Source organism: Diadema antillarum, unplaced genomic scaffold (assembly GCF_040938485.1).
Source record: "Diadema antillarum isolate AM-2024a unplaced genomic scaffold, OU_Dant_1.0 seq00001131_RagTag, whole genome shotgun sequence".
Classification (NCBI taxonomy): Eukaryota; Metazoa; Echinodermata; class Echinoidea; order Diadematoida; family Diadematidae; genus Diadema; species Diadema antillarum.
Genome location: NW_027271944.1, coordinates 556,134 through 580,556, shown reverse-complemented (window position 1 = coordinate 580,556; position 24,423 = coordinate 556,134). Strand labels below are relative to the sequence as shown.

Here is a 24,423-nt window from a genome sequence, read left to right as displayed (position 1 = left end):
GAACGTTGCCTGGAGATTAGGATCACAATAACTTACAGCAGTATCTTATGTGTTTGATACACAACTACATTTACGTCATGGTTTTCATGAACACAATCAAGATACAATGTCTCCAGGTACTGTAAACGTCAATATTTTCGTGTGATTAATTTTTCGCACTGAGCGGCTCAAAATCTTATTCCCAGGTTGATGAATTCGCGCTGTGCAATTGTCAACCCATTCACAATGTGCAGAAAAAAATTGTGAAGATATTTTTGCGGGTTTTAGAATTCTCGCTAGGCAGAAGTAGCGCAAAATATGTGAAAATTTCTGCATTTACAGTACCGGGTAGCTAGAAGAATCCTGAAGCATTCTCAGAAAAACAGACATGAAAGGGAGGCTCAGAAAAACTTACATTTCATTAGTTATGTTCAGACAGTGATCCTTAACTTTCAGGATAAGCTAACTTTGGGGATAAGTTTTAGTTAGGTATGGGGCACAAAGTGTCGCATGGTTTATTTTGTCACGAAATCAGAGACAAATTGGCAATTTTGTGACAAAATTGTTCTTATGTTGTCAAGTGACAACATTAATCTCAGTACGAATTGACAATTTTGTCAATGAAATAACAATTTCATCACAAAATTGTCATATCGTTGATGAAAGAGACCATGCAACACTTGGCACCTCATACTTAACTATTAAGAGCTCATCCTCAAAGTTAAGGATCCAACGTCTGAACGTGATTAATGCCACACAATGCATGACTAAGTTTAGAAGGAACTCGACACATGCTATTCTGGTATCACATGCAGTCTTTAGACCTAAGTTTGGTATATACCTCATTCAGGCACTCCAACAGAGGCAAACTACAAGGTATTCCTAGCTGTCTTCTGCAAATGATGTTGGCCATCCTCGTGGCTTCATCAGAAAGAAGACAAGCAGGATACCCCGACGTCCAAGCCTCCTTGTATTTGTTTAAACCCCAATTCACAAGAGAAACTTTCATGAAACGTTACCAAGATCTACTTACTCCGGTGCGCAAGACTAAAAAACTCTCAATCTTTTCTCAGCTTTGCAAGATCATTCTCTTTCTATTCTGTTGAGATTATCAACTCATGTCAAACTCAATGTGCTGTGGAAGGAATTGTGGTCCTTACATATTCTACTAATACAGAATGGAGTCAGCATACAAAAAAGCTGCCTTCTAATAGTCAATAACTGCATCTATTTCAGCAATCAGCTTTGTGCTGTAATAAATCACAAGACTGAAATAAAAATGACAGCCACAGTTGATGCAACACTCTTTACCTGCAAAACTGAAAGTTGATTGGAACCAAACCAAAGTAATTTGTGAATGGGTCTAATTTTGCGAATTAGAATCAAAACTTCCATACAGCACCCAATCCACTGCTTAAAACTATAATAAGTGCAAAGTTACCATCAGGTTTGATGGCACCCATCTAATAAATGCCTATTTCTGATATATAAGACTATTTAGAACAATTAAAATGAACAAATTTGCTGTTAACTCTTCTTTTATATGTTGTACTATTGGAAGAAGAAGACACACCAAATTTTCATTTCGGTCGAGAGCTCCAGATTGATCAAATGACATGAAATAGAAAACATCACCGATTACAGACAAGTGGCAAGTATAACATGAAAGAGACAAGGACAGCTGACAAAACACATTTTGGCTGTTCCTCAATGAGCTGGTGGTTGATGATGTCTAGGTGCTCCCAAGTTGTACAGTGTCATGTTGATTTCATCCTTGAAAGCCAGCCGCCCCAGCTGCGAGTGCGACGCCTCACTTCGTGCCTTGGATCCGATGCACATGCGGTACTGTTCCGCCGACAAGCTCTCCGAGCATTCCTTGGAGTGGTAGGTGTGGAAGATGCCTGCGTCGGGGACCCGGATCACCTTCAGATCCGACTGAAGGTACTTGCGGTACAGGTAGACGTCCTCCCCGCCCCATCCCTTCATGTCAACATCGAAACCCTTGACGTTGAGGAAGTCTGAGCGGTACTGGCAGGTCATGCCGAAACCAAAGTCGCGCCAGAACCCGATATCCTTGTGGATGTGGTACTGCTCGCTCTCTTGCGGAATGAAGTCGCGGCTTCCGTATACGACATCAGGATTGTACAGGCTAAACACGATTGGGTAGTACACGGTGCGGCCAGCGATTGTGTAGTAGCGGCAGTGCTCCATGAATACCCGATTGAAAGCAATGTCAACATCACAGAAAAACATGAGGACATCAGGCCCCTCCCAGCTGCGCACACCCTCCTCAAGTCCCCGCCCCCTGGAAAATTCTCCCGACAGTGTGATGATCTTGTAGTTCTGATACCTGAAGGGGCTCGTCACTTCTTCCAGGATATCGTGCATCTCCTGCAATCCCTCATTACCAAAATACACTATGGTGAGGAAGACGTGCATTTTGGATTCTAATACTACTGATTTGAAGCGCTCCATGTATGTTCGAAACTTCTCAATTCTCCCTGATAGAGGCATGATAATATTTATAACTATGCGACTTGTATCTACGATTTGCGACTTGTGTTTTTGCAGGGGTGCAAACGGACGTAGCAGCTGCACACTGTAGTAGTAGTTCTCGTGCACGCCCCGAAATACAAGATTGTAATATGTGCCAACAGTCCTGTCTGTCCTAAATATACCATCCACAAAGTTTTCTATTGTGAAATCATGCGTGCTTTCCTTTTTCTTGTTCAGCTCGTCGATTGCGTAAAACACCGCTTCTACGAGTTCCTCTTTGCGGTCACCTTTCGGGCGCTGGGAGGGTCGATGCGACAGTCCTTCCTCCATTGTGTACACCATCTTGGATGTCAGGCTGCTGAATGGCACGACCTCGTACTCATCGCGCGGCTGGCGAGGGCGTTCTATCTTGCCCATCTGTTTCTGCATGTGGGTGAGCAGCTCGCGACCCTGCTCCCGGTCAAAGTACTTGGCCAGGCGGGCTGTGGCGGCCGCCTCGCCTCCCATCATCGGCTCCTCCAGCTGCTGGATATTCTCCACGTACTTGGTGAGCTCCGTCTTGAGGTCGACGATCTGCTGCTTGAGGGCAGCGATCTCGGTGCGGTGGTGCTCCTCCTGCTCGCTCAGCACGGCCATGCAGTCCTCCTTGCGCTCCATGTCGCCATTGCTGATGAATGGCTGTGAGTTGGCCAGGAGGTCTCGCACGGCCAGCCGTCCGTCTGTGATGGAGTTGGTGCAGGTCTCCAGCTTGGCTAGCAGCAGTAGGAAGCCGATGCACAGCATCAGACCCACCTTGATCAGGGTGCGGATGGTGGGCGGGCGAATCATCGTCCCTGGCGACTCCCGGATCACATCCCTACCAAGAAGACGACGGACCGCACCCACCCTTCTCCAATCCAGTCACACTCTTTGGTCTGGCTTGAGGCTGCAAGTGCAAAGAGGCAAAACATAGCAGACAAAATGGAAAAGATTAACACAGGAGCTAGGAATGCACATATACATGACTGAACAAAAGAAATCCTCACAAAATAACATGCTATTCAGCAGCTACTATAAGCTATCAGTTACACATCAATTTCCTTCAGCATTACTAACCAGTAATTGCTCAACCCTGAAATAAAATATTGTCCAGAGCCGAAGTTCCATCACTTTAAAACAGGGTTTAGTCATCATGATCACTTCGCCGAGCCAGAACATGCATACAGAATATATGAGTAAACGTCCGCAAGCCATTGCAACCTGCCACACTGAAGTCAAAGAGTGATGTATGTCAGAGATATCGTCTAACAAAGTGCAACATTGTACAGCTTGGCACACAGGACGCATGGAATGGCCAAATGACGGCTTCCTATCCCAGACCCACGCTGTATTTCCTTCGCAGACTTGTGCACGTCGACTGCATGCAATCTTCCTCCTGTGTGCCTTATAGTATGTGTATCACCCAGGTTTGGGGCCAAATAGTGTCTAGCTCTGGAAAGACTAAATTTAGCAATTCTCACTGCCCTCTTTCGGTGTTATATAATGAAATTTCCATTAATTCTTACTTAGAATCTTTAAAAAGTTTCTCACTGACAGGCTCTCTTCATACAGAAAGTAGTTTAATATGAAACGTTGACAGAGCAGTTTTCCAGAGTCTTTATCATTTTAACTAGCGAACTTGAAACAAAGATGGCACGGACATGCTGAAGGCTACATATCATAGATAAATGGTTTTAACATTGATGTAGGTGTAGGGTAGTACGATCCCTTTTTGTGTGTAGAAAAGAAAAATTGTATGAAATGATAGGTTATTGAAATCATGGTGTTTTTCTGCTCTAATCATTCTAAAACATGTTTCTATATCACAAATGTCATCACTGTTTCCAACCAGGAATGTTTAATCGGTATTAATTTCCCACAATGTGTGTTTTATGTGCCCATACGAAACACTAGATTGCAAATTTGAACATTGTGAAAATAAATCGGCTGAATATCAATCCTAAGAGAGATAGCAAATTTCATTCTAAAAGGTTGAATAACCCAAATAAGAGGTTATCCTACAAACTCTAGATGACAGTCTTTGGATTCATCAAATTAAGAGCAGAAAGCTTCACACAGCCTTGCTTAAATGTCATTTACATTATAAACTGTAAGTGCAAGTATATATGTGTGAATATCATCTTTCATATGTCAGTGGTTTGATTGTCAAAACATTTAATTATTGACAAATGTGATTTCCTTGTTTATATCTCACTAACAAACATGTCATAGATTGTCTGCTTTTGTGTATTTTGAGGGAAAAAAACTAAATTTGGGGGGGGGGGTGCTTTTTTCCCTTGGAACTGGTATGGTGACACAAGAGGTAACCTTGGATTATGAGATTTTTATGGTTATGTTTTTCCTGTGTTTACAGAAATTGCCCCAAATCATAAGACCTTGATGTTAAGGGGAAAGAGTTCAAACTGAAGTAGAAGCAGAACAACCAAAACAGTTCATTCACATTATTCTGTTCTCAATGTGAAATCAGGTCATGGTTTACTGTTATCATGATTATCGCTGTCAATCATTCATGAGGGTTTTTCTGTTTTTTAACATGTCCTTCAACTCACTTTCACTGAAACACCTTGGCATGGTGCAGAACAGTGCCATGTAAAATGATTTTTGCCATTGTTTGATTCAGCTTAATTCAGAGAAAAACACAACTTCTAGTCCTATTTGAAAAGAAAACTTTTAACTGCGGAACTGAAAGTGGACACACCCAGACATTGCATCAATCATTATAAGGGTTGGATAGATAATTTTCAGTTTAGAAATTTGATTTAGACCATAACCGATGTGTTTACTCTAAATGTCATGATGCATGACTATGAACAATACCAAAAAAGCAAACTCTTCAGGGCTTTTTACACTTGTAAAATTTTGCTTAGCCCCGGACCAACGGTGGGGCTAAGGGGGGGCCTTAGCCCCACCGTTGGTACGGGACTATCCTTAGCCCACTTTCTGTTTACACTCGTTTTTGCCACAGTGGGCTAGCCCCACCGATAGTACGGTACTATCTGGCCCTGCAAAATAGCAGGGGTTAGCACCGCAATTGCGGTGCCAAGCAAGTGAGTGTAAACAGAACGAAAAAATAATCCTGGGCTAAGCGACGGAGACGAAGTCCGACCCTCACTGACCAATCAGAAACGAGGTAATCAAGTGCTGCCGGTGCGTGCGTGTACGTGTACAGTACACAGCGTAATTATGAATATTCATGTGGTTTGGAAAGTCCGGGGCTAAGAAATACGAGTGTAAAAAGGTCAGTTTTCTCCTTAGCCCCGGACAAGAGATAGTACGGGACTAATTGGCGAGTGTAAAAAGCTGAAAAAATTGGTACGGGACTAACGATAGTCCTGGGTCAGAGAAAGTCCGGGGTTAAGAAACACAAGTGTAAAAAGCCCTTTCCAGTCCATAACAACAAAGCCAAAAAGTACACATCCATTTTGAGCCTTGTGAGGTAATGTATGACCATGCGTCAATCTCTAAAAAGCCTAACGACAGTTTGATCACTCCTGCACGACAATGGCCCTCACCCAAGTCATAAGCATACGTGCAGTCCTGTTTTTGTCACTAAATTTAGACACCATGTCAACATTACCCTGACCTTACTATCCCAGTGCCATTCATTGATGGAAAAAAAAAAAGATAGCACAAACTTGGATCGTCTGCAAATGGGGAAGAGCCCCATATTAGACACATGGCATTCAGACGGAACCAGACACTGCACTTCAGAGAAGGAGTTGAAGCCGTGACGGGTTGAAAGTCACTCCATCTGAGTCTGGTGTTGGTAAGGGAAAATGATCTCAGACTCAAAAGATCTTGGCTTAACACTTGATTGTCAGCCGCATCACATTTTGACTCAGTCACAGCATTTTTCATCATACAACGTCCTGAGGGGTGTGTCGAGAGTTACAATCAGTTGCCTGAAACTGATTTCTGATTTGTAGACTTGAGGGGTTTTTTAAATTACATTATTAATGTTAAACTTTGGACAATGCTAAAAACACTTACTGGTATTATGCCTTCCTGTCTGATTCCTACCTATAAATCTATATTCTAACACAACAGTCATAAGAGGAATCATTTGCTGTTGATATTTTCACAACTTAAGAAGCATCTAGTCATTGTGTGGCTACAGCATAATTGTCTGATGTTCAAACACAAAATCTATGTATATTATTACACAAAGGTTAGATTCTTTGCAATTTATTTCCTAGATAAACATGCAGTGAATTTCTTTTGCTTGAATACTAAACAAATTTCTCACATTCATTTGATTTAAAGTTTGGTACCTGGTAAGCCAGCTTCTTTACTGCAGTCCTAAAATTCTTTGCAAGCTTTCTGCTGATTTTTTTTCTTTCAAAATTCCTCAACGTAAATAGTTGGACTATGAATCTCGGCCAAAACAAAAGAAGTCCCTTCAAACTTAAAGGAAGTCATGTCCAGCCTGCAAACACAATATTTTATTTTATTTTTTGGTCAATCCACTTTCCACTAAAACTGTTGTCAATCTAATTTCTATGAAACTGGCATGCCAAACCCTTTATATTCCTTTTGTAGTTGCTTTTATTCATTGTTTGTTCAGGTGGGTTTTGTTGTTTTTGGTGGGTTTTTTTTTTTTTGGGGGGGGGGGATTGATAGCTTAAAGAATTTCTGGCATAGCATTATGACAAGGGTCTGGAAAGGGCCCATTGTATTTTTACAGGTGTGACATCCATACTGTGCTGGCTAGTAGGCCTATATAGTTCTGCCCTCTTCCTGTCTGACCACAAGAGAGCAGAAACGATTTTAAAAAAGAGAGCAAAAAAAAAAATATATAAAAATAAATAAACTTAAGCTCATATCAATATTTGATTTCCTTCCTTTCATGGTCAACCGAGAGTAGCAACTTTCCTGTGTAGTGCCCTCATAGCTACGTGACCTGTCATCATATCCGCTTCCCAACAGGCAGCAGTGCCATGTACTAAACTGGCTATTGATGCATGTCTATACACCAAAGTCATCTGTTTAAATGTCACTGAATTTAGAGAGGAATGGGGAAAGAGGGCTTTTACTTATATGACGTTCACATGGAAATAATACTGTCTACAATTTGTAGATGATGAATATGAAGCCAAAAACTCTAACAACTATAACCCAGGCATTCCATTCCATTAGACATTTTATTTATTTATTTATTTTTAAGCATAAAATAACTTTCAATCATCTTCCCTCCTAGACAGTCTTTCAGCTCACATTGGTTATCAGACTCCTTTTGACCTACATCTCCCCACCAGAACTCTGTCTGGACAGCAACTAGACATCACTGCCTATGCATACTTCAGTCACAACTGCAACTACCTTGGATGCAATGCAACAGGTCCTTTCATACGCACACAAAATTAACAGCTTTTCAAAAATTTTCGAAATTGTTTTCTAAAATGTGATGCAAAAACTGACAATTCTTGTGTCACATTGCATGCGGAAAAAAAAATCACTGTTGCAATCAGGTAAACACCTCTATCTTCCACACCAGCTGAAAAATCACTTTGATTTGATTTTCTTTTTTCAATTTGTGCTATTAAAAAAGATAGCTAGTATCCTTCTTGTTGCTGTTGCCTGAACATGACAGAATCAGTTGCCTATTTTTGACAAGGTAAATACACTAAATGTAATATTTGTCTAATTTCAGTGCATTTTTTTTTTCTAAACTACATCTGTATTGCGGAATTCCTCTTTATGTTTGCTTGGATCAAATATATGAGAATCTCTTTCAATAACACTGAAAGGTGTATCACACAATGCTAATATACTTTGGTACACACATAGGTCATCTTAGCACTCACAATTAGATAGCAAATATGATGCACTCTTTAAATTGCCAGTCTCAAATATGTCTGCAGTCTCCTCTATCCATATATACAGTGAGTAAATATCAACCTTAAAGTGCTTGTGTGGTATTGCAAACATTACATCAAACACCCATAGTTTGTAAAGATGCACACAAAAATAATTCAACAAGAAGTAAACTTACAAGACAGGTCATAAGGGTCCTTTTATATTGAGAAAATGTCTTTGTCATTTCAATGAACATTAAACCATAGTCTATTTACCGACAAAATAACTTCATTATTCATGCAGGATGCTGTGTTAGATGAGCTATGAACAGGAACACAAAATCATCTTTTGCAGTTATTCATTTAACTTTGCTAAAATATTTACATTGCTGCAAGTATCATCAAAGTGAGAAATCTTCCATATTATATTCCATCAGGATAGTTTCAAAACTACATGCTTGTAGTCAAATTCCTGGATTGTTTTGTACTTTGATAGCCAGGTTAAACACATAAATGCGACACTGAATTGTCAGAAATCTGTGTATACACATCAATCTGTGATCCATTTCTTTCCTCTAAATAGTCTAAACTGTTTATCATGTGTCATCACTCTTTCATTCAAATATTTACAACAGCATCATCTTAAAAATATGTCCTAGCTAAAAAAAAAAAAAAGTATATGACTCACTGCTGTGCACATTTCATGAATTGCTGTTTCTTTTTAGAGGGCTATTTCTGATTCTTTACCCATGCAAAATATTGGAGTCACAGATAGAGTACCCCTACCCTCTAGGTTCTACCTTCATTCTAACACTGTAAATATCATTTCAAGATACTGTTTTGCATTACCCATCTACTGTACTAAATGCCTGTTTTTGTATGTTGTTGTTGTTGGTGTTTTTTTTGGGGGGGGGGGTTTGGGGGAGGGGGGGTTTGTTTGTTTGTTGTCGTTTTTTGGGGGGGTTGTCTATTTTCATTTTTGTATATAACAAGGATGCCAGTTAGAATCAAAGACAGGGCTTGAAATACACAACAAATGAGGCTCCTTTGTACATGAAAAAGCCTGAACATTGAAACTGCCAGAGCCTCAATTCAGGCTTTTGCCTGAAAACTGGCATCTGTGATGTAAACAAAATATTTTTCGAAGTTCCAGTCTTGCATCATCCATTTCCTCCACTGCATATGTTATTATATTTTCTATGGTAAATAGCAAAATACAGATGTAATGAGTCATCAAATGGCTGATGGCTCTGACCTGTACTTCTGGTCCTGTCATGTGACCCACTGACTGGGAAGGTCAATACTGGCCCTCCCCCCTAGGGGTCATGACTCTCCCATTGGGGAAAGAGAAAGCCCTACAGGGGGCGTTTCTTCGCTCTTGTCTCTGAAAGTCTCTCTGGAGTGCATCCGATGAGGGACAGAGTTTTCCCTTCTCTAGCAAGCTTGTTCTAACAGACAAAAAAAAAATATATATATATTGCCTTACAAAAAGCTTTTCAAGTGTGCAACCATTTCCATCATTTTCTCAAGGGCTCTCCAAGTGTTCTAGGAGTAGAACTCTTCTTTGAAATATCATCTTGGGGGTCTTCTAGGACACACACACACACACACACACGCAAAACCAAAAAAAAAAAAGCTGTGTCACATTTAAAGGGGATGGCTAGTAACTGATCAGTGGGAATCAGTGGGAATGCTGAGGGATGATTGTTCCAATCCTTGTGGGATTCATTTAAGAGTACATTATATATCTATTCTTTTGTGAAAATTATTTGCTTCAGAATGGTCTCATATTCAAGTAATGTGCAGTTTAATGTTTCCAGGTAAGCGTCCCTGGTCAGTGACGGGGCATTAAACTGCACATTACTTGAATATGAGACCGTTCTGAAGCAAATAATTTTCACACAACAGTAGATATATAATGTACTCTTAAATGAATCCCACAAGAATTGGAACAATCATCCCTCAGCATTCCCATTGATTCCCACTGATCGGTTACTAGCCATCTCCTTTAAAGGCACCCATAAGCACTTTTTACAGTTTGGTAAATTAATATGACACACACATAGTTGTACACGTTACCACAGTTTCTGGTACTGCATATAGTTGAAGTTATCAGATAAGGGGTTGAAAATGCTAGATGATTCAAGAGAGCAAAAATATGTGTGACAAGATATACCATACTCAATATTCCCTGGACAGCAGCATGGAATAGACCATTCAATTAATGTTTTACTAGAATAATGATGTTTGTTCATAGACTGCAATAATTCTCAAAACTTTTGCATGCTATAGGCTGTGTTCAAAAACTTTCCCACATTTGAAACATATTTCAATACCCACTATCAAAATGCATTTACAAACATGATACATTACATGATGAAAACTGGTTTTGAAATGGCCGAGATATCCAAAGCAAAGTGATCCTAATATAAGGTGGACTCACCTTTTTTAGGATTGCCTTGTTTTACTTTGTTTTTGGATATTTCAGCCATTTCAAATCCGATTTTCATCAAATAAACTTTGAATACCTCTTAGAATTGTAGGCCTCATAACATTTCAGAAAGTAGTTTCTAAATATCTCACAAAAAGTTGAAGGTTGAATTCTCACCTCAACCAATACTACACTATCCCTTTAAATTTATTTCATAAACAAGAACACATCCTCCCAAAAGTGTTTTATCCTTGACTCCTGCACTTTCTCTGTGCAAGACACTGTCATTATAAAACAAAATGTTTGCACTCTAGATAATATGTTTGCACTCTAGATAATGTCTTTTGCAGAGAATTGTTACTGTTCTATAACACCCTTGAACACGTCCTCTTACCATTCATTATCCCTGTTCCTTTCCACCCTCGAGTAGTATCTAAATAGTCTCATACATATTCATTTCGAGCACTGGCTAAACAAGGACCATACATAGAGTGATGGGAAATGTTCATTACAGGTCTCTCAACAGGTGGTGGTCCATAGCAGCTTACCTGAACTCGGCCTGCCCATAACCATATCATATCAGGGACAACATTTTGTCCTGCTCTGCACTAGATAAGTTAGTCCATGGGAGTTCTCTGTCTAACAATAGCCTTTTGACACAGTTTTGTCAAGGCCCTCTCGCTGTATGATGGCTATAACGGACGAGCGAAGCGAGCCCAGCCGAGCGCAACAGCGCGAGGGCCTTTTGAGATCTGCTTCACACATTATTATTCATGACACATGAACCCTACTGAATAGTCATACTAATGGGTTCCGGTCAACCAATGGAATGGTGCACTCCCCACATCTTCTGTCTTGGCCTAGTCCGGCCCTTTTGTATGCATCACTGACTGCCAGTTGAGGTTTGTGGTGGCTGCTTGCATTCAGTGTTTGCAAATACGGTTCAGGCAGGCAGACAGACACGCAGATTGGTTGATTTTCGCAAAAGTCAGTAGTTCAAAGGGCCAACATAAGGATGCAAATCAGATCTTAGAAGGCCCTCACACTGTCCAACTCATCTGAGCTCGCATCGTTTGCCCCCATTTACTCACCACCATACAGTGAGACAGCCTTATCAAAAGGCTAGTCCACCCAAGGATAGAGCTGACTACATCCTACACTGGTGGGAAAAAATGAATGGCTAGTAATACAGTGCACTCCCATTATAATGAACACAGTTAAACTTCAAATCTTGTTTTATGAAAGAACAAATTCAGGTCACAAAATTATTATCAATATCTCTTTATATACTTTTTTTTGGGGGGGGGGGGCCATAACAAAATTTTGAAACAACAAAAGAAAACTGCCTGTCCCCAGGACTTTGTTATTAGGCCAAAACAAAAAAATTGTTGCATTGGCGTAACCCGCCCGACCCTAAAAATTCCGCCGACCCCATGTTTTTTTATTATTTTTTTTTGCTATCGATATCAAATATCTTGTTGATTGCGATCGCGATCGCACAAACCCGGAAGTGGAAACGGCTCTGGGGATATCGGATGTACGAGGGAGAGATCTAGCGCCTCGCATAAGCCTTCCTTGATCAGTACGTCATCTGTTTCCAACACGGACACGTACTCTAACAAGATTTATTCAGTGTATACGTAGCATTCAGACTGCGATGTATTGTGCACAGTTTTGCCATAGGTTTCTTGTGTGGAGAACTTACACGAATCTGTATATGTGGGACTGTAATAGAGATCGCCGTGTGCGATGAAAAGATCGTACATATGGGTCAATTTGCATCTATCTTATCTAAGTCAAAATAGTAAAAAATGAAGTGAAAACATTCAGGATAGGGATTTCAACATCTTTAAATTCTGTGAAGGGGTATAATTCCAGTAATATCGGCCTCATAAATGATTTGTAGAATAGATGAACACAGCACATTCGGTGCAGCAGTTGTAACTGTTTACTGAGCTGAGCACGAGTTTTACACGTAAAATGCAGGTAGCAAAAAAAAAAAAAAAAAAAAAAATCCGCCCGACCGACCCTATTTGAAAATCTCATGTTACGCCAATGCAACAATTTTTTTTTTTGGCCTAATGGGGCTTCGCATTGTAACATTCAGGATCATGACAGAATTAGTATCGCGGGTAAATATCTACTTAAAATCCAAAAATTTCTTCAATTTGAAGACTTACCAATTAAGTTGAAGTATTTAAAACAGGCTTCGGGCAACGTTTGGTTCTGCCAATAGTCCCTTTCTGTTCGAATTGATGACTGAATGTGACCCGTTCGAGTGGACCTTGGGAGAGCTACATACACTGAATACTACGGCCACACAAACATCTTCTCCGTTCATGGATTTGAAATTTGTGCGCATGTGATGTGTGCGCATGCGCTGGCCATAGTATTCAGTGTATGTAGCTCTCCCAAGGTCCTCTCGACCGAGTCACATTCAGTCATCAATTTGAACAGAAAGGGACTATTGGCAGAACCAAACGTTGCCCGAAGCCTGTTTTCAATACTTCAACTTAATAGATAAGTCTTCAAATTGAAGAAATTTTTGGATTTTAAGTTAATATTTACCCACGATACTAAATCTGTCATGATCCTGAATGCTACAATGCGAAGCCCCATTACGCTATGCGTATGGGGCTGCTGGTCGCAGTTAGCTATGCGTACACGTGTTTTGTATGGGGCTGCACGCTGCTGGTCGCAGTTATCATGCAGGTTTCGTACAATACGTGTACTACCTCGCCGCGCCGTCGAACGGCGGCGGCTCTGGTACAAAACTATTATTGTATGATTACTAAGACATGAGAGCACTTTGGGGCGAGTAAGTCTCACAGTGTTAGTTATATGAAAGGTACTTTAACCTGAAACACAAAATAAGACAAGGAAATTCAGGGAAACTTTTGAGGTAGATCACATCAGAATGCCAGTACCCAAACATTAGGTTTCTATTGCGGATATAATAAAGTACATCAATGCTGCGCAAGTTGGCCAATGTATGAAATCTTGTTTCAGTTTAAGATTGTTGTTGATGTGGTATGGCGCTTTACTCACTTATATCAGGACTCGACACTATCTTCTTCTTTTTTCTGATGGCTAATTTGGGCTACTAAAATCTCTGAAATTTTAATTTTGGTGGTCTCTAAAAAAGACATTTTGGCCAGTGTAAATGCTCACTCCCCAGCTTGCCTGGTTTATCCTGGTTTATAGTAATTTGACATTCTTCCTCGGAGCAGGGAATCTCAGGGAATCGTCAAGTTGCGCACTACTTATCCAAAAACCTGAAGATTCCAGTTTTTCTGGCAGTGTGAATGGTACGTTGAAAAATTCACATTTTTCCCATTCCATTTTTTTTTTCACTGTATATCCCCCTAGTGGTGTGCTTTTGGAAGAGGGGAGATGCTTTGCTTGGTTAAAGATGATATAAAGTTTTGGTGCCTAAAAAGTTTCCCCGAGTTTCCTTGTCTTAGTTTGTGTTTCAGGTTAAAGTACCTTTCATATAACTAACACTGTGAGACTTACTCGCCCCAAAGTGCTCTCATGTCTTAGTAATCATGCAATAATGGTTTCATACAATACGTGTAGGCCTATATTGATTCTCGCGGTACCGCGTCGAGTCAAACTAACGGCTCGTTCGAATTTTTCAGAGCCCGCTCTGCTCTGGTACGAAACCATTATTGCATGATTACTAAGACATGAGAGCACCTTGGGGCGAGTACGTCTCACAGTGTTAGTTATATGAAAGGTACTTTAACCTGAAACACAAACTAAGACAAGGAAACTCAGGGAAACTTCTGAGGTACCAAAACTTTATATTATCTTTAAGTCAGCAATTCTTTAGAATGGACAAGCATGCTGGCCAATCCACTTCACATTTCTTGACAGGGCAAGTCAGCAAATTCCTCTTCCAGCATTTTCAGTTTTGGTTAGAAAACCCTTCAGAGATCTCTGGTGAGGGTTGTTACAAGCCAATTATCATCCCTGGCTGCCTCAAGATAATATTCTGGAAGTCTGTCAGAAACACATCTCCACATAACAGCAATACTAACCCTTCCTGCAGCAGCTCATTTCTCCTATTAGCAAAAATTGACCACTCCTACATCATCATCATCACCATTTCTCTTTGAGATATTGCAGACTACAGAGAAGAGAATTAAAAACTCTGGGATGAGACTACAGCCAACAAATATGGTCAGTCTGTCTGGTGACACCTTCTTATACATCTTAATACCATGCAATTATTGATTGGTGTGAACCAGAAGCCAGCTTTAAGATGCAATGGCAACACTGTATTATCATCACAAACTGGCAATCAACCGTATTTCTGCTTCTCCCCGTGGATGTACGAGAGTGAACATTGATCTGTATTGCTCTAATGATGCAGTCTTCACTGTGGCCAGGGAGGTGCACCTCCCTGCTGTGGCCAAAGAGCACAGCTGACCAGTGGAATCCCAGCTGGCCAATGGACCTCCCCCAGCATGGGGTTTAGTTGACCCTGAAAGACTGGAGGGGGAAATGGACTGACCTGGGGGTGTGATCCAGGTCAGCCTGACCATACCTCCCACCTGTGGATTATGTACAGACTTCAAGCCCATGAAAGGTGTGATTCTGCACTATTGATCCAAAGGGAGTGAAAAAGATTTCGTTTTTACCAATTCTCTTGAATTGTCACCCCCTAGATAAAACTTCATGGTACAATAATCGCTGCTTTTTGATCCAGAATCACTTGAATGAGTGTGCCTGGCAAGTCCACAATAGGTAATTCTGAAAAGTATAGCCGAGAGACAAACTGAAAACAATCAAGAGATCAATTTGACTGCAGTACACAGTCAACTTATATGTCTCTGGTTCTCACACAGCCAATTAATCTGACAGAAGTATGCGGCCCTAATATTTACATTTGAGGTATAAATGAAGAGGGATATAAACTCTGAAGTGCTCCTATCAACAGTATCATTTATGTTAATTATCTGATGCACTGAAAATTTCCTTTGTCAACTATTTTCATTTCACTGCTTTCAAATATGATATTCTAAATTATTAAATAAAAATCAACTGTTTTAAAATGAAAGTTTTCTTTTCGCTGTTGTTGTTTTTTCCCCACAAGGCTGGCTCAAATTCAACAGAGTTTAATAGAGTAAGACCACATGTTCTTTTTTGGGGGTGGTGTTTTGGGGGGATCTTTGGTCAAAAATTGAAAATATCATGCATGGTTGTGCCAAAGGCTCCCTGGATTTGATGGCAAGCCTTTCTAGACTCAATGAGCTGTAAATCTTACTAGGAAATTCGCTCAAATCAGCCATAATAATAGTAAACTAGTTCCTATCAAACTGGCATGCCTTCATTCTTCATGACCTTCTTTTGTGAATTTATGTTGGTAAATTTGGCATGAAATCGGCGATGTGGCTTGGACCTGCTTCGCTGTAGATACAGCTGTGAGACATGTTACCCATTTCATGATGCAGAAAGACTGATGGCTGCAATACTTTGAGCAGACTGGCCCAGATGTCAGCAACTCCCAAAGGTCACTTTGAGTTCCTCTCCTGTGTCTCTGACCTCTAAGAATCGTATAACTTTTTGTTCATCTGTCTGTCTGTCTGTCTGTCTGTATGTCTCTCTGTCTGTCTGTCCGTCTCTTTCTTTCTTTCTCTCTTTTTTTTATTATTTACCTGTTCCCTCTCTTCAATCATTTAATGTTCTCTTTCTTCTTCAAATCTCTCTTCCCTACCCCCATCACACTGCCATGGTCTTCTTTCTCTATCTTTCTCTTTTCTCTCAACATCTTTTTGTCTCTATCCTTACTGGCTCTCACTCTCTCTTGCTTTCTCTCTGTGGGTTTTCCTTTGTCTGTTTTTTCCCTTGAGTGTCCAGGGTGATAAGCTTATGATTGTCATCACAGATCATTTCCCAAATCAAAGTTTGGACTTTTCTGCACCCTTCCCAAGCCTTTTCACTCCATCTCCATTCTCCGCATGGCCAGCAATAATCATAGCATCTCTACAGCACCAAAGAGCATGACTGGATGATGTTGAAGAAGGTACTAACAGGGTGTTCAGATGCAAAAAATCTATACTAGAATGGTATAGCTATACCAAAATGGTATAGCTTTAGGATGAATTTATATGTCTGGACGCTGACTAACGAAACAACGTATAATGAAACTATGGTCAGAGCATCGTTTCGAATTAGAACTCAACTACGAATCAGCATTACATTGTGTCCATTGTGTGTCTGAACGTATGGCGACAATAGAACAGTAGGCCTATACTGTAAAAGTGGAAATTTTCGCGGTGTTGTAATTTTCGCGCATTTCGCGCAACCAAAAACTAGCGTGAAAATAAAAGCACGCGAATATTTTTGCTTGCCATATGTTCCTGTGCGTGATGTCTTGATTCCGCGGAATTAAAAACACGCGAAACTCTTCTTACCAGGCCAAGCGCGAAAAATTAGTCGCGCGAAAATATCCACTTTTACAGTAACTGGGCAGGGCTTAATGGGAGCACGCACGAAAGGTGACCCTATATCTGTCACTCATGACCATAACAGCACTCACAGTGAGAAACTGCACATCTATACATTTTCCAGACTGGTCGAGATTAGCATCTGAACGGTGTGTCAGCTATACGATGATTCTTTATACGTCATCCCTTCATCAAGGTTTGGTATGAACTGGCTTGCATCTGAACAAGGAGAAAGTTATTCAAAAGTTGCCCCCCCCCCCCCTTCATGGTCACAGCCTTACTGTTCCTCATACCAGCATAGTATAGTATGGTATACAGTAGATCATGCTGAGATAAGGCTGTCTATATGTAGGAGGAGGCTGAACAGCCGTGATACAGCAGGTTGCACATGAGACAGTACCACTTTGCAGGGTCAATAATGCAACATCACAAACTCCCGCTCCAGACTTACAGATTTCACTCGGAATTTACCTGCGATCAAAAGTACCAGAGTCTGGTTCACATCTCATGCTGATGAGTAACACAGTCTAGGTCACTGCCACTGAGCAACATATCTTTACAATACTTCTGCTGGTTCAAGCAATCATTAAACAAGAAGCATTCCATAATTCTGTTGCTTTAAAAAAGGATTTAAAAAAATCACAGGCAACTAAAAATGTGAAACTTGTGCCAAGATCAAGCAATATGGATAGGTAGCATGTATATGGTACCTTCTCAAGTTCAAGCAGTCATCTAAAAGTAGCATTCTGCTACCTAATTAGGCCATTCTGATCAATTATCCACACATAATATATAACACCTATGCCAGTAAAAACAATCACTAACAATATGCTAACAATATCACCATCTGCTGGCAAATGAATTCGACAAGGTAGCAGGCCTACAAATCTGATCAAAAACTCTGCACTGGTGTACAGCACTCAGTTGATCTTTAAAACTTGATCTTTAAAACTTGATCTTCAAAACTTGTGTTGCACTTTCAACTTGCAATGTGGGAGCTACGAGAATGTTGATTTTTCAAGACGTCCACGACTCTCTTGACATAAAAAAATGTATGCACAGATAAGTTACTGTCTGTGTCATGCTACTACATTAATTCAGGGATGCCAAGGCTGGATCTAATAGCTTAAACAAGAGACCTGCATGTCTAGCACTCACCTGAGCACTGCAATTCGCCCTCACGGCACTCCACCTGACACCAGCTATTTCACAAATCTTGAGTTTTGGGGAGAGCTGCTGACCCCCTTGGCAACACCCTCCTAATTTTGTGTATTTCCTCTCCACACTAAGGACCTAAGGACCTAACTATGATTCCCCCTTCCCCTCTGATCCCCTCTGCAAAGTTCGGTCAAAATCAAGTCACCTGTTTTCAAGAAGATGAAAATGTGAAAAATTTATGCACGATTCACGACCCACAACACACAACAGATGGTGGATGGTGAACGATCACAACAGCTCTCTCGAGCTACTCGCTCTGGTGTGCGAAAATGGAAATGTATCACTGCAAAAGCTGGCTTTAGAGGTCCAATCCTAATAATGATTTCACTTCTTACCCTGATAGTAATGTTTCACTCTTTTACAACAATTGTATGATATTATTGACTTTGTATATAATAATTTGCTACCTGGATTGCTTGATTGCACCAGCAGCTCTCTTCAGCACATTCTATGTGTTCATCTGCCACATGCTTCAGCCTTGAAGGAAGGCTAAATTCAACATTGCATCACAGGCCACTTCAACATACTTACACGAAGAGACTCACTTTCCCATTCTTCTACTAAACCAAAGTCAATGACGCTTGTCTGACATTCTCCGATGGGAATCCGATCTCTCCTCTTTCCAAGAACCATTACTGGATCCCTGATAGGGTCAGAAACCTCTCACAGAGGGTTGCAAAACCGCAGAAGATTAATATATTTTCCTCTCGGGGGAAGCAGGCAAAGTGCTGCCTGCATCCACACTGGAACATATTCCCTCTTGTGTCTAGCAAAGGGCACAAGTACAAATTTAATGAAAGACCTTTAGACTTGCATGGTCAAGAATTATATGGTCAGAATGAACTGGAGGAATGAGGTCACAACTAAAGTCATGAAAGTCGTAAAGCAGTTTTGATGCCAAACCCAAGTTGAACTTGTGAATTGAGATTGGAGCAATAAATGCTATTCTATTCTGCCTATGCACAGTTTTGTGCAAACATTTGCTGATCATACAGGAATCACATTAACACAATTCCATGACTCAGACAGGGTAGATTCTTGGGGCGGATCTTCCCTCGTTATGATTCCAACACCTCACCATCTGCCCAAATGGCAGACTGTCTCGCCAGGCTCACAGACAGGCAAGCTATTCATCGAGTCTAATGCAAAATCTACTGCTAATGGCTGGGCCCTGACCCATCCATCTAGGCATGGGTGTAGTTGCCAGAAATCTCATGGGAATTTACAGCACGGTTAAAGACCCAGTAGTTTGGGATTCGTGGATGACGTGACTCATTCGCTGCTCATCGGGGAAACATTCAATACCACGAATAGCATCGCTCAGTGACTATGTGGACTGAAGCTTACAAACCACGAATAGCACTGGTCAGCGACTATGTGCACTGAAGCTTACGCTCATCAGTAACAGTCAACATCAGTCAGGATTCTTCGGCTGTGTCTTTACTTTGTAATACACAGAGATCAATTATAAAGCTATACACAATTCATTACGGGAATTCTCAAATACTGTATAAGCTGTCATTTTCACGAGGGTTTAATTTTCGCAAATTTTGCGAATCACATGCGAAAATGTCTCCATGCGCTTTGTTAATAGGGCATTAACGGAAGTGTCGACGTTGATTCGCAAAAATGTCTATGACCTCGTAATTCGCGAAAATATCTGTACGCGAAAATAACAGCGTATATAGTATATCCAAGGCGGGCCAGCCTTCCCGCTCCGTGGCATCCAATTCTACTGGGTCTTTAAGTTGTTTTGGATGACAGCCATCATTGAAGGAGGGTGTCAGGGTTTATAGTATGAGCAGCAAAAAGAAAAATGAACATGTGGTAAGCAAGTTATGATGATTTGAATGCCCTTGCCTTTATATCAGCTAATGCCTCTTTCAGACTTTACCTTAAAAAAAACATGCGATGACATAATGGGGGAAATTCCCCTCATTAGCACTGATGCATTTTTCTACCGACCCATCAGACTGGAAGGTGATGAAGCCGACTAGATATCTCAAGTTTAAGAGCACAACCATCCACTATAAGCTAGCACCTTGACTTCAACCTCTAAATATCTAATTTGTAGTACAGTAGTGTCAGATGTATGCCATCGTTGATTCAATCGGACATAAAAGCATGACATGTAAATATTGAGGAAAGAAATTCTCAGGCAAATACATGCATGCACACACACACACACCCACACATACACACAGAACACAAAGAATCTACTGACAGAGTATCTGGCATAGCGGAAAAAAAAAACCCACATAAATATAAAGGTGTGTTATATACTCTAAAACCAGAAATGTTCGCGTGCATTTTATTTTTGCAGATTTCATGAGAACCAAAATTCGCACGTTTAAAATGCACACAAAATTTCCTGTCTACACTATATGCATCAAATGCCAGCGGCAATTCGCGAAAATTTAATGCCGCGAAAGAGGCTGCCGGTTCTAATTCACAAAAATTACATGCCGCAAAAGCATCTTGCTTCATGGTTATATCTTTATTCCCTTACCGCAATTGCAGACACTGCCCAAGTAGAAAGCAATGACCACTGATACACTTCAAACTTCACTTCCACTGGAGGAAATGGACAGACTAAACTGAAACTTAGTCATCAGTGAGGATTGGAAATGAAATTTGCCAACTTATCCCCCTTATCCACACAAACCAGGAAAATGCAGAGTCAATATTCTATTTTCGTACTGCTCCCCCCCCCCCCCCCCCATCATGAATTGTGGCAGTATATACAAACACACAGATATTGTGCATAGGTATTACACTTGAGTATCATTACCAACAGGTAGGGCCGAGCATACAATGTACTATGTGTCTGCACCTTCTGTGTTGTCTATAATTTGCAAGGTCTGCAGACACGTATTAACTGCCATACCTTATACTTGTATCATGTCCAAGATTCAAACGTAACAAGCAGTCGTCATCATAGCAATACGATAACTTGGCAGCATAACCTATGACATAGAAAGCAGTAGTATTTTCAGTAGCAATTGCTACATCATCGAACTAATAATGACATCAAAATACCCTCAGAAAAGTCCTGACATCTTGATTTTGCCTCGAAGACTTCTTTACATCTCAAAAAATAGTCTCCTGGGCCTAGATTCAGACCAACTGGCTTGCTTATTCCTGATCCCTGTCAGGGCCTATCATGTTACCATTCAGAACACAACTGTCTTGAGGTAGCTATCAATCAGTAGTTCTTGAACTTGGGTCCATACAGCCCAGGGGCTACTAACTGTGACAGAAAGGTGAAAGTGGGTCATTTCCCCAAAGATTTCTGATAACTTCTGATTTTTCCTACCTTGTATATTATGGTACTAACGTGCATATAGTATGTGGGTGAAAAACAAAGATCCCTACACGAAAACATAGATCATCTGTTTAATCTAAAGGGCAATGGCTCTTTCTGCACTGCTGGGTTAACACTTGGCATAGAACCTGAAATGTGATGCGTTTCATGAATTGACATCTCTTTCTACAATAACTACTGTCTTGTTAATCTTCGTCAATTTATACCTGCTCGCACAAACACACAATATAACTTTGTGCTGCACAGACCATATTATACAAGCATAGAATGCACGGCACATACTATGGAGTTTTGCTCTAAAAATAATAATGCTCAACCAGTTTTCTGCTGGGTTCATTCTGATGTCACATTATATCAGCTTGCATCCAATTTTGGCTCAAACAACCTCAGTTTGACTATGAGAATAAAAACTGGCAAAATTTTCCAAATCAATTTTTGAAGTTAAGTTCTGCTCAATCAGATTTTTTGTAATGGTATCTCTTTACACAACAAGTCTGAATGTACAAAAATAGCCATGGTTAAGTCCATACACCACAAAAACAGAGAGTTGATCAGTAATACATACAGGGTGTAGGCCTATGTCAGCTGCACAACAGTGATGATATCCAGTTCAAGTTTTGCAGGCTGAAGTCTTGGCTTGCCTACAATGTGAATGGATGTGAACACTTCTCAATTTCTCCGTCCATTGCTTTTACTCCACAATCGCAAATTTAACCACTCACAATTCATCAAAAAATTTGACTCTCCAGATATATAGCGTATACAGTATGCATGGAGAGTTCGATCTTGCAGAATTTCTTCAATGCAAAATATGAAAGTGGTTGTTGGTATACCTACACCAATATTCATTTGTGAAATGACAAAGCGCAGTGAATATGCGATCTTCAAGCCCTGTTGTGCATGAGCGGTGATTAGCTTGCTCTTAGTTGTTCAATTATTCATCTCCTTAATGAGAAATGAAACACAGGGAAGCAAACACTCATGGACACAGTCACTGGTATCTGCTTTGGTCCCAGTCCAACCATAGTCCACCCACAGTCATCAGCAAATTAACTATCATTTTTCTACCAGAGCTCATTATGTATGTGTGTGACTTGCTTGCTGTATGTCTGTGTCTGTGTGTATGTGTGTGTACACAACAACAAACAAGTCACTGATATTTGTAGGTAGAAGCCCTTGTTTGCATATATCTCCATAATTTACTTCAAATCAATTCACAGGGCCAAATCATCAACCTAACTTTCTGGCTTTTATTACGATAAAAAAAAACAAGGAAAAGTAGAAATTACGCGGTGCGTAACATATGTCCCCGCCGGAAGTAGCATTTTGTAACAAAATGTGCAATATAGGTAAAAAATCAAGGTCAAAGGTCAAAGAAGTCAAAGGTCAAAATTCTGTGTAGAAGTTTTGAAGCCCTCACCTAGTGCCATCACATAAAGCAAACGGAATCGAAATCGGGTTAGAAATGGCGAAGGAGTAGCATTCTGTAGCAAAATGCACAATATAGGTCAAAAATCAAGGTCAAAGGTCAAAGAAGTCAAAGGTCAAAATTCTGTGTAGAAGTTTTGAAGCCCTCAACTAGTGCCATCATATAAAGCAAACAGAATCGAAATCGGGTTAAAAATGGCGAAGGAGTAGCATTTCGTAGCAAAATGTACAATATAGGTCAAAAATCAAGGTCAAAGGTCAAAGAAGTCAAAGGTCAAAATTCTGTGTAGAAGTTTTGAAGCCCTCACCTAGTGCCATCACATAAAGCAAACGGAATCGAAATCGGGTTAGAAATGGCGAAGGAGTAGCATTTTGTAGCAAAATGTACAATATAGGTCAAAAAATCAAGGTCAAAGGTCAAAGAAGTCAAAGGTCAAAATTCTGTGTAGAAGTTTTGAAGCCCTCACCTAGTGCCATCACATAAAGCAAACGGAATCGAAATCGGGTTAGAAATGGCGAAGGAGTAGCATTTTGTAGCAAAATGTACAATATAGGTCAAAGGTCAAGGTCAAAGGTCACGACTGATATTCTGTGTAGAAGTTTCAAAGCTCCCATGTAGTGCTATCATATAAAGCAAACAGAATCAAAATTGGCTCATAAATGACAGAGAAGTAGCAAATTGAAGATTTTGATCACACACGGACGCACACACGGACACACGGACACACGGACACACGGACGGACGGACAGACAGACGGACGGACACACGGACACACACACGTACGGAGCCCGTTTCATAGTCCCCTGCTCGAACTCGTTCGGCGGGGACAAAAAAAACAGATTAATCATAAATTTTGTACTCCTTAATATTGCTACCAGCTAGCTGCCTTGAGAAGACAAAAAGTAAAACCAACATTGCAATACATAAATTTCACTCAGAGTAAATGTTACAACACATTAAGTCCATAATCTAAATTGTACACTTCTGGACACAACTTCATTTGAATACCATCGCAACGCTTCACAAACCGACCACTGAATAAAGAACCATTCCTGATGAATGCATGGCTGAACACATACATTGTACAAAATCCCTAACTGGTGCATACATTCAGGTGCACACATATATGACACAAGTACCTGTCCATCTACACTGTACATTCAATTAAATCAATCCAAATGAATCCAATCATGTGCCATGTCTCATGTTATTATGCTTCCAACAGCTTCAGAATAATAAGAAAGTGAGAAAATTAA

General features: G+C 40.4%; 1 pseudogene; it reads right to left on the bottom strand.

Moving 5' to 3' along the window:
• Window positions 1–1,663: 1,663 nt before the first annotated feature.
• Window positions 1,664–24,423, bottom strand: part of LOC139744051 (chondroitin sulfate N-acetylgalactosaminyltransferase 1 pseudogene) — a 63,569-nt pseudogene continuing 40,809 nt past the window's right edge.